The following is a 14,666-nucleotide window of genomic DNA, read 5'->3' as shown; positions in this document are numbered from 1 at the left end:
CACTTGATCCTCTTTAGGTTGGTTTGAAAGTATGCAAACTAGTGGGCAACTATATAGTAGATTCCTGAGTCACTCATCCATCTTCGTTCCACGTACAAAGGCGATGGATTATAGATACGATCTAGGATGTTCATCATCTCAACCCTTTGTCGATAAACCGAGGAATGCATCGCGGTCATAAACATGACTCGGAACACTAAGAACCTATTCCATGCTTCATAATTCTGCAAGACAGCATCGAAAGTAAGGAAATGTTCGGAATATCAACATTTGCTTTACTTTTTCTTATTAAGATTTCTTAAAAACAAATACTTCTTGATTCGCTCTGATACCAACTATAACGTGCCCACCTATTCCCTTCAAGACATGTCTTAGCAGTCCATCGGAAAGGAGATCTGGAAAGCTTTGCCCAGCACTCCCACGGAATGTCACCATAGGGTTTGCGATCTAGGACTTTCCACGTCTGCCACGTAGCAAAAGTATTCTAGCCGTTCCCACTTAGGACTGACCTGAATTAGGGTTTTTCCTAATGGTCATTTTCTAAACGGCAACTAGCGTCGAACCTCGAACCCTGAGGAAACTACTTTACGCAGAAACGCCAGGGCCGAAGTGGATTCACGCTGCACTTGGTTCAAGGAGAATGGGAAACGAGAGGGATGCAAAACTCAACCTCTCTGCCATAAGGCATAGTCCCATTCCGTTCCCCTAAAATAACGTAAACCGGGATTATTGTAACTTAGACTCTAGGTCATCGCCCTTGCTGTTCGTGTCCTTTGAAACAATCTTCTTGCTGTCCATCATGATTGAGAAAAGTTCCCTTCCAATCGGGACCACCCATTCGTAGGACGACCCATGGCCACATCCGCCGCACTTTCCTCAGGTTGTTTTAGTTGTCTAATTACCTACCACATTTAGTTGAACAAGCATTAAGCAGCTTCCTTAATTAGCCCGTTAGGCACGGATTCCTTCATGTAATCTTAGCACTTGACAAAGAAAAACAGTGTCAAACAAGTTCCTTTGTAATAGGTTATCATATTTATCTTTGGAATACATTCATAAGTCCAGCCCATAGGCTTATCCATAATCTGCCCGAAGGCTATCGAGCAATCCACAGGGATTACTAATCCAAGATTTCGCCCGTAGACTAGTATGTGGGCCTCGAGATCCAATCCCGAGTCACGTTGGCCGCTTGTGCAGGGCTCGGAAGGCAAGGGATTTACGGCCAGAGCCCCCTGTGGCACCCAAGCGTCCTCCTTCCAAGTAGCGCTCAACGGAGAGACCTCACGTGGCGGGTTCGGTCCACCTTCGCGGCGCGGCTAACAACCCCCTTGGTTAGGGTCAAGCAGACAGTCGGGGCTAACTGAGGCTACCTCTCCCTTCAGGCCTTCAATCTGAAGCATTAGATATCTTTTCATCCTTTAATTCCTTGAGCAAACAAAGCAAACAGTGCTCTTTAAACTGTTACAAGCACAATCATTTCCAGTGGTCGTTATTTGGCCAACTGCTAAGGAGTGAATTCTTCCTTTTGAATGCATCCGCACTCGATCCGGGATCAATTGCGACTTGGCAAGATTCCCAAGGGTTTGTTTGTTAACCCTTATGTCCTTGGGTTAGGGCCGTACCCTATTAACCCAACTTAACCAATACCTTAAGTTCTATTAACAGAAAATATGTTGCTCCAAATTATTGGTTGGTCCTTTGCTTCCAAGCAAATATCTATTTCCCTTATCTTGGTCACTTTTTCCAAGAAAGGTACTATATCAGGACGACTACTCATCCTCTTGCAAGATAAACTTGCACAAGAATCTGCCAATCTTATTCTGAGGAATTGGCTATTCTCTTGTGATCAAACCACAAGATCATGCGACTCTGCAAATTGTTGCACAAGCGCCGCATCTAATCCATGGGACTATTTTACCCATCGAATGACGTCTTCTAATCATGGAATCATGATTAGATAGGAATTAGGGTTAGGGTGTCTTCATAACCAATCCGTTCCTGATTGCACTAGGCCGACATTATCGGTCCTAGGGTTCCAATTCAAACTGAGTTTCATCTTTTTAGTGAGCGATCCTTAGGGTAGAAACCCTAGATCGTTTCTTGCGAGTATGTCCTATTATCCCTACATTCCGTGAATGTGGGCAAGTCTTTAGGGTATGAGAGTTTTAGCTTGGCAATAAGAGCGACTAGGTCACATCCTCAACGTGCTAAACCCTAGCTAGCACTTGGGGTATGTTGCACCGATTTAACCATTCCTAAGCGATTCCTTTGTGGTTTTAGGTATTTAGAGTAAATCAATTTACATGTCTACTAATGAATATAATTACGATACCATTCTTGTAATCACATGATTCATTGCCTACGTATGATTAGATTTACAAACCCTAACTTTTTTGGTTAAGATCAAAGTGTAGGTTAAGTTATGGCATATATTCCATTGATCCTTCTAAAACATGCATTCATCATTCATGCTGCTAGGCTTTTAGGTTTTATGTAAAATGAACCATGCAGAAATGAAATATTTGTACACAACCTTTCCTAGTTACAACGTAGTTGAATGAAATTTACGTCAATTGACTAGAGTTAACCTACTTCATGTAGCTCTAGAAACCCTTTCCATGCCTTGCAAATTCCTATGGTTTGCTAGCAATCTTCTTTAATGAATCCTTGCAAAGAAAGAGATGTCCAATGATGCAACATGCGATTTTATCTTTCCATGCATAATCGAAGTGTACAACAATAATTTTGACTTTGTAAAGATGATCATTAGTTGATCTAAATTCGTTACTTTGCAATGCATATAAACAATTTGCTAAGAATGCATAGACGTCTTATGTCCTTCTTTCCTTCGTTCCTTTGAAAAATAAAAATGACAGATTCCTCGATTGTGAGTTATTTTCCCTAAGATAGCCAATGTTTTTCAATCGTAAAAGTGCATCTTACTTTCGTGAATTAACCATGCATAATTACGATATTCCGATGCAAATAAAAAATAGGAAGAAAACCTGGACTTGTGGATTTGGTGAAATGTCCACATGGATGTTAGGAGATGATCCTCCTATGGTTGTGCCTTGTGCCTTTTTAGGAGCCATTGCGAATTCGATCTTCTTGCGTTGGCCGTAGACTTATGATCTTGGCCCATCTCCCTCGCACGCGCAATTCCCTTTGAGAATCGTCTTCCTTGACCGATGCTTTGTCTTGTGGACTTGGGCTTTGGAAGACCTTATAGGCTTGTGGGAGTTGCAATAGGAAAGATGGTTTTTGAATCCGGCAGTTAGAGTGAACTTGAGGAGAACCAATGAAAGGAGGGTTTAGAACTTGCTAATATGGCTTGAGTGGGAATGTCATGGGAGCCTTTAAGGAACTTGTGTGGGGGGAAAATCCACGGAAGGGTTTGAAAATGGCTTTGTTGAATTGCTAAGGGAAGAGCTTTGAGAACCCGGCTATGGTGTCTTTTGGGGAAACCAAGGGGGGAAAAAGGGTTTAATTCTCAGAGTAAGTCGAACTTAAAGGGGACTTGGGCGGAAATTGCAATAGGAAAGGGGGCTTAGGTGGAACCCCACGGGAATGGGTGCTTAAATCTCGGGGGGGGGGGGGGGGGGGGTGTTTATAAAAACCACTTTAGAAGGGCCTTATAAAAGCCACATGAAGGGGGGCTTTCTAAGGGGCCTTAGAAGTTTCAAGAAGCTTCTAAAGCTTCTAAGTACTGTCGTGGCAGGGAGATGGCTTTTGACGACAACGGCCAACGTGGCTAGGGGCGGCGGATCCTGACAGAGCTGGCGGTGGCTCCGGATACCAGCGGGCGGGAGCACGGTACACGGCCCTCTCAGCCCCACCTCTCACGACACGGCCTGGCGACGGCTTCCTCCTCCTCCACGTTCGATAGCTATCAATTAGCCTCACGTCCCTCACAGCTATTCCTCCTTTTCTGAGCCCTTAGAGGGGGGAGGTATTTATAGGAAGAGGGGGATAAGGGCTTCCTCCCCCACGTGGTGCCCTGCATGAAATCCCCTCTTCCACCACTACACTCTCCCAATATGGCCCCATCCTCTTCCCTCAACCACACTTTGGCTGGGGGAAAGAGAATTAAAAAAATTTGTAATAAATGTAAGATTATCCTCTTGACCTCCTCCCAAGAGGAAGTTCATACGGAGATATGCGGGTTTCTTTAAACCTTGTCTCGTTTGGCCAGTGGAGGGTCATGTTGTCATGTACCGTTAAAGTTCGCACCATCCGTATCTTCAATGCCGGAATTGTCATGGCATGCGGCTCGTAATAGTTTCAGCAGAAATATTACATCCTCTTCCCTATTGGCATGGCCTCAACCTGTGCCTCTAACCATTTCCAATTTTCATGATGCTCTTTTACAAAATAAATCATGGTGCGCCTTATACTCTTTTACAAAGGTATTGACTTGTGCTTTTTCTTGTGTGTCTCTCTCCTTGATTTAGGACTTTTTTGCACTTCTTGTGTTTTCAGATTTTTCTTAACGTGTCTTCATCTTCTGTTTCACTTTTGCCTTGGCCATGTCTTGTGCTTTAGATTTTCTATATTTTCTATCTTGTTCTTTTGAGGGTTAATCCAGCTTCTCTTGAAGCTCAGGATTTTTTGCTTGTAGAAACAATTCAACTTTTTTACTTGCAAGAGCTTGTTGTTTTGCAAGATCTAATTGCTAAAACCGAATTTCAATTTCTCTTAATAACTTTATAGCCATAAGACCCTTATTGGATTGTAGAACCCTCTCTTAGAAAGTCTTAATCAAACTAGTGTCTTCAATGTAAAATTCTTCCTTGAGTTTCTTCTTAAAAGCTACCTAGTCAGCATCGTGCATGTACAATTCAGTAACTTAGGCTTTTAATTCATGTACAACGATCTGTACAAAATACCGGCTCCATGTAAGTTGAGCCATCCCCCCAAAGAACTCCATCTTTTGAGCATAGGTATGCAAATATGCAAATACATTCTTGCCATTAAACAAATTCATCTCATGCTCTATTGCTTGTAGATCATTCATCACAATTGTTGAGACACCCCAAAGAACTCCATCTTTTGAGCATAGGTATGCAAATATGCAGATACATTCTTGCCATTAAACAAATTCATCTCACGCTCTATTGCTTGTAGATCATTCATCACAATCATTGAGACACCCCAAAGAACTCCATCTTTTGAGCATAGGTATGCAAATATGCAGATACATTCTTGTGATTAAACAAATTCATCTCATGCTCTACTGCTTGTAGAGCATTCATCACAATAGTTTTTGTTTGAGCAAAAGCTTGCATCACCTATTGTTGTTGTTGTACTTGCATAGTCATATTCATATTCAGTGCTAACTATTTCAAAACATCAATAGAAATTGTGCTTGAAGGTTCTCATAGCTTGTCTTTCCTTCCGATATGATATTTCACGTCAAGTTCACCAATGTCGGAGGGGTTTTACTCGAAAGGTCGTATCCATCGGGAATCAGAGAGAGAAGGAAGTAGAGAATTTGAGAGATAGAAGAGAAGAAAAAGAATAGACAAGAGGTGCCCAAGATAAATATAAATCTCAATGAATCAAAGCACTATATATTGATAGAACCTGAGAAGATAAACAAAATCCTTGTCTAGGACTACTTGGAAGTAATCTCCAAGCATTAGATCTCATGGAGCTCCCAAAGCACACACCAAAAACTAACTTCTTCTCTACTACTCAAATGGCAAATCTCATGGTCCGGTTGGCTCCAAAAGTGGAGTAAAACCCCTTCTTCTTCCAAAATCACTCCTTGTTCTCCCTATTTCAAGTGTTGTTTGTTGCCTAAAAACTGTGATATCGCACTGTGCGAATTTGAAAGTCCCTTATTTTTGCATGAAATCTCCCAAAATTGGCTGAAAAGCCACTTTTTTTTGCATGCCACTTTATTCTAGAAGTTTTCTACACCTTTTTAGGATATCTACAAGAAGTAATATCCAAAATATAAAAAATAGGCTAAAATTGTCTAAAAATCCCATGTTTTGGAACTAACCATACTATGGACACTAGCACTAATGACTCAGATGACATTGACTCTCTAGATTCATAAGAAAGCCGAGTGATGATGCACTTTATGTTTTTCCATTCTGTGTCTGCGTAGTGACATGACAACGTGGCAAGTGCAATTTATTCCATAGACTTCTTCATTAAATTATTTAAATATATGAACTACCATTTATTTTAAGGAATACCTACATCCTCTTTTTAAATATTTATTGGTACTTGAGATTCTAGGAGATATATTGAAGATATTTTAGAAATATTTTATGGCTCTCAACACTTGTGAGTTGTGCAAATAATTATAACCATTTATTTAGTTAACTTGAACTATTTCATTAAAAGAGTGATTGTAAAGGACCTATCTTTGGGCAAAGCAAGATTCATTTTAACATTATGGCATGGAGAAGATACCCACTCCATGTATAGAGGAAAATTGTACCCAATAGTGTGTTGTTCAATTTTGCTTTACTCTTCTTTAAGTCTATTTTGAGTTTAATGAGTCATGCTTTCAATTTTATAAGAACAAGAGAGAGGGAGAGCTTCTTCTGCTCGCTATGTGTGCAAGTCTCGCATTCGATTTGCACAACACCAATAGAGAGTGTGGCCACTTGGTATTATCCGATTAGTTCTCATGGAGGTAGCCAGTGTGTGATTCCTAATTTTCTTGGTAGTACTCAACATGGAGCATGTAGATGAAGATTACTACCTATTGCTCGAATGGCCCTAGTTGCAACAAGCATGGGTTAGTTACAATTGCAATTGTGATTGGCTCAAAAATTCACTGAGATCACAATAAATTTTGTATTTTCTTAAATAGAATTCTACCTCCATTAGTAGTTTATAGACCAATTATAATCGTAGAAATGGTCAACATGGTGGATGGCCTGGATGATGATGAGAAAGGTACGTCCTTGGCCATCAATGCCCATTTAGAACCATTTTGCCTAGTGGATGTTCTATAGATTAGTCAATAGTACATAGATATGCATTTATCACTTCACCCTGCCCAAGAATTGGTTCCAATAGATGACTAGAATCTCGATGGCAAGAAAATCCATAATCCAAACTTTGAAGTAGAAGTGGAAGCTATGGCTATCATTGAATTGGAAATTTTAGATGTTCTTAGATAGGAGAGAGAGAGCTTGAAGCACAAATGCAAAAGGTCACAAGGGTCATAGCGGATCCCCCCACGATAGTCTACCTAGGTCCAAGAGGAACATAGGCAGTGAAAACCAGTGCTCATCCTGACTTCCAAGACTAACTTATCGCCCTCTTGAAAGAATTCAAAGGCATCTTTGCTTGGGATTATTTCTAAGATGACAGGATTGGATCCCCAGTTTTATCAGCTCTTGATTCCCCTCAAATTAGATGTTATGCGAGTCTTCGTGCAAAGATATTGCATGAATCCACACATGGCAAAGCTAGTCAAAGAAGAGCTTGATCGGCTCCTCCAAGTCAACTTCATTGCCCTAGTAGATCGGAAAGAGTGGATTTCAACCATTGTTATTATCCTCAAGAAAAAAAAGGATGCTAGGAATCTATGTAGATTATAGAAAGCTAAATGTTGCCACCATTTTGGATCCATTTCCCATTCCTTACCTTGACTAGATATTAGATGAGGTTTTTGGTCATGAGATGTTTTCCTTCTTAGATGGATTCAGCGGTTACAATCAAGTTTGTTGGCTTGCTCTGGAGGATAAATTTGAAATTGCATTCATCATGGCATGTGGTGTATTTGTATGTATAATAATATGGTTTAGGTTGAAGAATGCCTTGGCGTCCTTCTAGTGGGATATGCAAAAAAAAAAAGGTCCCTACTTGACAAATTTCAAGTGGGTATTCCAAGGTGAATTTAGTGTCTTTGCCTCAGTGGATATATCAATATGGCAGTAGCATTCTAATTAATCAATCAAGGATAAAATGCATAATTGAAATTTTCTTTTAGCCTTCCATGATGTGTATGATTGATCAATGAGGACTGGAATGAAGAAATGAGTGTTGGTGGGTTGAGGGTCTTACCAATGTAATTCAGTGACTCAATGATTGCTAGTACTTATCCTTTACAATATTTCAATTTTGGGCAAAGAAATTTAGACAAAAAAATTAGGATTATGCATCAAGACATTGTAAATGATATCCGTGATAAAATAAGATTGAAATAAATGTTGAAATTCAATGTAATAGGCTTTGATCAATGAGAAGAGCATTAATATCTGATCTATTGATCAATTCAAAGAATTAATTGACCAATAATGTCCCATCAACATGTGGAAAAGCTTAAATTAAGTGAATATTGAGAGATTTTAGAGATTAAGCAAGTGAAGTACCTTGATCAAGTTTGAAGAAGATGATTGATGAAGCTTTAGCCCAATTATTGGAAGAATCTTCCATAATCCACTATGAGTCCATCATGAAGCTCCAGTAATCCATAGAAATACATGGTTCAGTAAGATTGAATCCATGAAGAATCAATGCCCTAGGCTTACTCGAACACTTGAATGTTGAAGATTCAAGATTCTTGAAGAAAAGCCCCAAAATAATCCTTCAATATGAGCTTCAAGAGGCTCAAAATGCTAAAATCTTTGAAAGGCCTTCAATCTTGAAGGCTATCCTACTCCAAAATGATGGTAGAGAGGCCTTGAAGTTTAGGAAGAACCAAAGATTGAAGAAATTGAAGCCTCCAAGTTTGTGGCTATGGCTGTCCTACCTATGTATTAGAGGTTTAGAGAAGAAAGATGAAGATCAGAGGCTTCAAAAGGTCCATCCCTATTGCTCAATATAATGACAAGAAATGGCCCAAAGAGTGGGCAAGCTGGATGATTGTTGTTTGTCAAGAGTTGGAGAAGATAAGTAGTAAATCAGTGCAAAATGTGGTGCAAATCTTGGGCCTACTCCCAATGATCTCCTGTGTGTCATAGCTCAAGTTTGGTAGTTGAAATGGTCAACAAGAGATGACAATTCATTGCCCCATGCTTTTGTTGAAACTTCAAGCTCAACTACTCATATGTATGTGTGTGTGATCGACATTATCTACATCTGTGTCTAGTTGTACTCATGTGTGGAATATTAAATAAGTCGGTGTTGACCTAACCACAATTAGTCATGGTTAGTGGTTACCTAATTGTACTATCTCTTTTATGTTAGTAGAGATTGAATCTCTTATATTTGAACATGGTATCAGAGCCAACATGAATGGGCTCTCTGGAGCATGGCATTGAAGGAGTCTGGATCTGGAGCTTGAAGATAAGAGTCTCTGTTGAAGAAGAAAGGCTACCATTGCTCCTGCCAAGGTATGCATTAGGGTTTATGTTTGTGCTTGTGCAAGACCTTGCTATGGCTTGTTTGGGAGCTTCATAAGGCTTCATTGAGCACCTATGAGTGGCCATTTGACATCAAAGACATCATATTTGAAAAAAGGTCATCAAAGGAGACTGTGGTTGTAGCTCTTTTTTTGCAGAAGCCATACCTTGCTCCATAAATGGATTTTGGAGAAATAGCCCACACTTTGTGACCATTTTGACATGGTCTACAACTTTGCAGAAGAAAGGCTTTTCAAAATCTTCATAGATTTTGAGATATTTAGCACAGACCTATGCAGATTGGCTGTATATTGCAGTGAATAGTAGGTGGTTCCAGGGCATTGGTGGCTTTCATCCTAACAATGTATATGCCCTTATTCTCATGCATTTGAGCATGTTTTTGGAGTTTCAAATGCTCAACTTTGGAAGGTTTTAACAGGTTAGAAATCTATCTTGAACTGTGGACAACAAGCATCTATTACTTTGTGAAGCAATCTATGACATTGGATAGTATATGTGGACCCCTAATTATGGGCATATGCTAATTGTTATGAGCCGGGAAGATATTTGGCATTTGTACTTAATGTACATGTACTACAATGTGCCTGAAAAGTCATGTATAGCCTCCTGCATATAGTGGCAAATCTCTAGCATGTTTTGGGGCATGCCTGATACATAAATATCTCTGTTTTGATTGAGAAAAGGGTGCTGGTCATTTATTGGTTGTTGCTGATTGCAGAATCTATGTTTCTCTATTGTCAGTTTAAGATTGAATTGTTAGAAATGCGGGATCTAGAGCATGGCAAAACCGGAAGCTATGGAGGATGGAAAAAGAAGTGTAGACTCATGATGGAAAGGACACTGTTTGTTACACAAGTGAATTAGGTTCCAAGATTGAGACTTGGACTCATAAACACAATCTTGTGTATGTGGACAATGACATTGACACTTTATTGAAATGAAAAGAGTACTATCATTGCATTAAGAAAGGAAGCAAGTACAATGCTTTATAGGAAAGTAGGAAACTGCAGTAGGCACCATTGTGCATATGGGATAAGTTAGCCTGCATGTCCTTGACCCTGAGACTCCATACAAAGAGGCTGTTTGAGTGTGATTGCTGATTCTCAACACCCCTCCTCAATCACAACTAGGAAAGGCACAGAGTGTGTAGAGGCTATAATGAGAACCACCTGCAAAGTGTGGGCATACCACAGACATGGCAAAACACCAGAGGCTGTCGCAGAAAAAGCTAAGTGTGGGTACCATAAACATGGTGAACATCCAGAGGCTGTAACAGGGGCCTCACAAAGTGTACAGGGACTGTAATGCCAAGTTACATAAGGAGTTTACAAAGCTTATGGCAGGAAGCATTAGGGCAAGGAAGTACAAGGCTTTTAAAACAGTCTATCAGAATTATGAGAGTACAAGGACTGATGAGTCTTGTCCTTCCGATCCTGGTGGTCTTCATCTTCATCTTCTTATTCCTTTGCTCCATTTTCTTCTTCTTCTTTGACTGCGACTAGATAGGCCTTTTGGGATCTCTTTCTTGCGTGGCAGAACTTCTCAGTGTGTCCGGTCCTTTTGCAGAAGTCACAAAAGAGCTGATCCTTCTTGCCTTTGTACCTGTTACCAACATATAGTGCATGCTCATCTCTAGAGGTACTTGGTTCTTCTTTAGTTTTTAGCTTCTTTTCTTCTTCTAACAGTGATGCCTGGATATCAACAGGTTCAGGATTTGGCATGTTGATTAAAGTTGTTGATACATTATTATATTCAGGAGGCAAGCTCTTAAGTAGAACACCGATGCAAACATCTTCATCCATTTTAATGTTGATTCCTGCAAGTTGGGTTAGGAGTCCTTCCATGTAATTGAGATGTGTGGCAAGTGATGTGCTGGACTTCATTTCAAGCCTGAAGAACTCAATCAGGAGACCATACTTCGATGATTTAGATTGTGCACCGAACAGGGTGTCAAGTCTTTTCCATGTATCCTGTGAGGTCTCACAGTTATCCACATGGTGGATATAACTGTCGTCTAGCTCCAGTTTGATAATGGCCTGAGCTCTGTCATCATTCTTTTGCCAAGTAGTTGCAAGGTCCGCGTCTCGAGGTTTCTTCTCTTTGCCATTTGTGATGGCCCAGAGACCCTTCTTCATCAGGATGAGCTTGATGCGGGTTTGCCAAGTGTGGAACCCGACTCCTTTGAATCGAGCATTTGGAGAGTCTTTTCCCATGTTAGATTTACGGGAACAGTAGCAAATCAACTTCAGACTTATTAGATTTGAGCAACAGAAGAATTGATTGAGAGACACAAGTGTTAAAAAACACTAACTGAGTGTCAATGAATACCAAATCTGCAAAAGTCTTTTACTCTTTTAAAATCCAAGTGATCTTCCCCTTCTTGATTTGATGCTGATGCCTTCAGATCTGAGTGACAGTACTTTAATGAACTTCAGAGAGTATTGCTCAGTGATTAAAATCACTGTTGATAACTTCAGTGAAAGGAACAGTGAAAAATGTCAAGATTTTGAAGCTTTGGCTATGGTGGAATTAGGGTTTCCGAGACAGGGGCCTGGTTTTTCTCAGATTGCAGGAGCTACAGTGGATCATTTTCAAAAATCTTTATATGCCTAGGAAGCTGATTTCATGGGCTACCAAAGCCCTATCATAATCATCAAAATCGTGGACAGTATGCAGCACGCAGGCACATCGAACAGCAGCAGGCGCATTTCTGACAGGATTCCGCGATTTTCGCAATGCTGAAGCCAGGGCACAGTAATGTCATCGATTCTCGTGCCAGGATGAAGTGCCTTGAGCAGAGGAACAACTCCCTAGAAGAAATCGTGGGCTGAAATGGCCTGCTTGAAGAGTTATGGAAGCTCCAAGTAAGGTAGGTCCTGTCTGGCTATGGCAGACACAGAGCAGAGATTGGGGATTTTCACAATGCTGAGCTCCAGATGGTCCAATCTCCTGGATTGATGTGATACAGGGAAGCTTTTGAGTTGGGGAATACTTTTCCAGAAGGAAGCTCCAAGAGTTAGGCATTGATTAAAAACTGTCTGCTGCAATATGGCAAATACTCAGGGCATTGATAACATCACCCAAGTTGATGGTGATAAGCTTGATATTAAGAACTTCGCACTATGGAAGTTTAGGATGAATTTTTTTTTGATTGGCAAAGGATTCTAGGATTTATGCATGGGGACTGAATCTGAACCCAAATTACCTAAATGGAATTCGACATAGGATTAGCGAAGAGCTCACGGATAGTGGTTAGAAAGAGCTAGCAAAATACTACATTGGTTCTCTTTGTGCATTTCGGATTCAGTGGGGCTATGCAGATTACCAGTTGTCGTTCCCTGAAAGATGCTTGGGATACACTCATGAAAAATTATGGTAATGTCACACTTGCAAGGAAGATATAGCTCAAGAAAAAATTTAATAATATGTTTAGAAATGACAGGAGCATTCAAGCATACATCATGACAGAGATAAAAAGCATAGTCGACGAGCTGGCTACTATTGGATCTAGTGTTTTAGAGGATGATATGATTATAGTGACATTGAATGGGCTTGGCAAAGAGTACAAGGCATTTGATATTTCTATTTCTATAAGAGCAAAACCCCCTAATTGGGATGAACTACCTGCATTATTGCTGCATGAAGAAGTAAAGCTTGGACTTAGCACAGGTTCTAGTTCCACCTCAAGGCAGAGAAACTATTCTCTGTTCTAGCCAACGTGGAAAAAGTGGTAGAGATCATGGTTCTTTTCAAGGCCGAGGAGACACTTGAAATTCCTATGGACATCAGTAGTAGAATACATGGAATAACTCAAATATGTAGGGCCATTGGCGGCTTTAGAGGTAGGGGGAGATCAGCTAGAGGCAGAGGTGGTGGATTCTGGAAGTCAAATGAGTAGTCTAATAGGGACAAAGACTGTCATTATTGTGGCAGATATGGGCATATTGCCAAATATTGTCATAAGAAGCAAGTAAACATCAAAGAAAAAGGCAGACAATATAGAAATTATGCATCTTCCAGTGGTGCTCAAGATGATCATGGGAGACAGGTTGTTTGCTATGCAACATGTATAAAAGAATGTGCCTAAGCAAGGTAGGGATGAGAAATGCAACATGTATAAAAGAATGTGCCTCTAATCATATGATACTCCACTGAGAATGGTTTGATGAGTTGGTTGCAGGTTCTCATGGATATGTTTGCATTGGGGATGATACCCAGCATGATATTCAGTATACAGGTGTGGTCACATTGCTTATGCCTAATGGCAAGAAAAAGAGTCTACAGGATGTGCTTCATGTACCATTGATCACTAAAAATCTTTTGTCAGTGTTGGACAGATGTCAGAGTAGAATCTGCAAGTGGGATGTATGCTTTATCAAGGAATATAATAATGGCTGCAAATTGATTGCTAAAGGCAGAAGGGATGCTAGAATCTTTGCGTTGGATGCATCTATTTTGAAATTGAAGGCAACCATGTTTGCCCATAATGATGGAGTTGTACGGGATGTTGAAATTTTCCATAAATGTATTGGCCACGTAAATGTTCAGAAGCTAAAATCTATGCAACAAAAAGAGGTTGTACTTGGGTTACGTAAGTTCAAATACAATGATCTTGGACATGTATGCTTTGCTTATCAGTTTGGGAGACAAGCAAGGTTTCCTTTTATGAGACATGTGAGTAACAATTCTCGTCCATTGTAGTTAGTAGACTCGGATGTATGAGGTCCATCTCACAATGCTTCTTTTGGTGGTGCGTGATATTGTATCTCTTTCATTGATGATTTCAAAGCCGATACACATGGTTGTACATTATGAAACAAAAAGATGAGGTGTTTGATGCTTTTAAAGACTTCAAAAAGCATGTTGAAAATGAACTAGGTTGTTATATCTCATGTTTAAGATAAGATAGAGGTGGAGAATTGTATCTAGAGAGTTTGACAAGTATCTTGCCAAATATGATATAAAAAGATAGCTTACTTGTACTTATATACCATAGCATAATGGTGTAGCAGAGAGGAAAAATTGTGTCCTTATGGAATTGGCAAGGGCAATGCTTAATGAAAAGAGTTTTCCAAGTGCTTATTGGGCTGAAGTAGTGGTTACTACTGTCTATGTACTGAATAGAACTCCTACAGCCAGGATTCATGATATAACTCCCTATGAGAAGCTATATGGGCACAAGCCTCACATTAGGCATCTTAAGGTGTTTGGCTGCATTGCTTATGTGCATGTTCTTGATGAAAAGAGGACGAAATTAGATCCTAAAATTGTCAAGAGTGTTTTTCAGGGTTATGCACAAGATAGGAAGGCTTACAAATGTTATGTACCATC

The sequence above is a fragment of the Lygodium microphyllum genome, chromosome 30, assembly GCF_053477565.2.
Source record: "Lygodium microphyllum isolate KBCC chromosome 30, Lygodium_microphyllum_v1.1.10, whole genome shotgun sequence".
Taxonomy (NCBI): Eukaryota; Viridiplantae; Streptophyta; class Polypodiopsida; order Schizaeales; family Lygodiaceae; genus Lygodium; species Lygodium microphyllum.
This window is presented reverse-complemented; position numbering follows the sequence as displayed.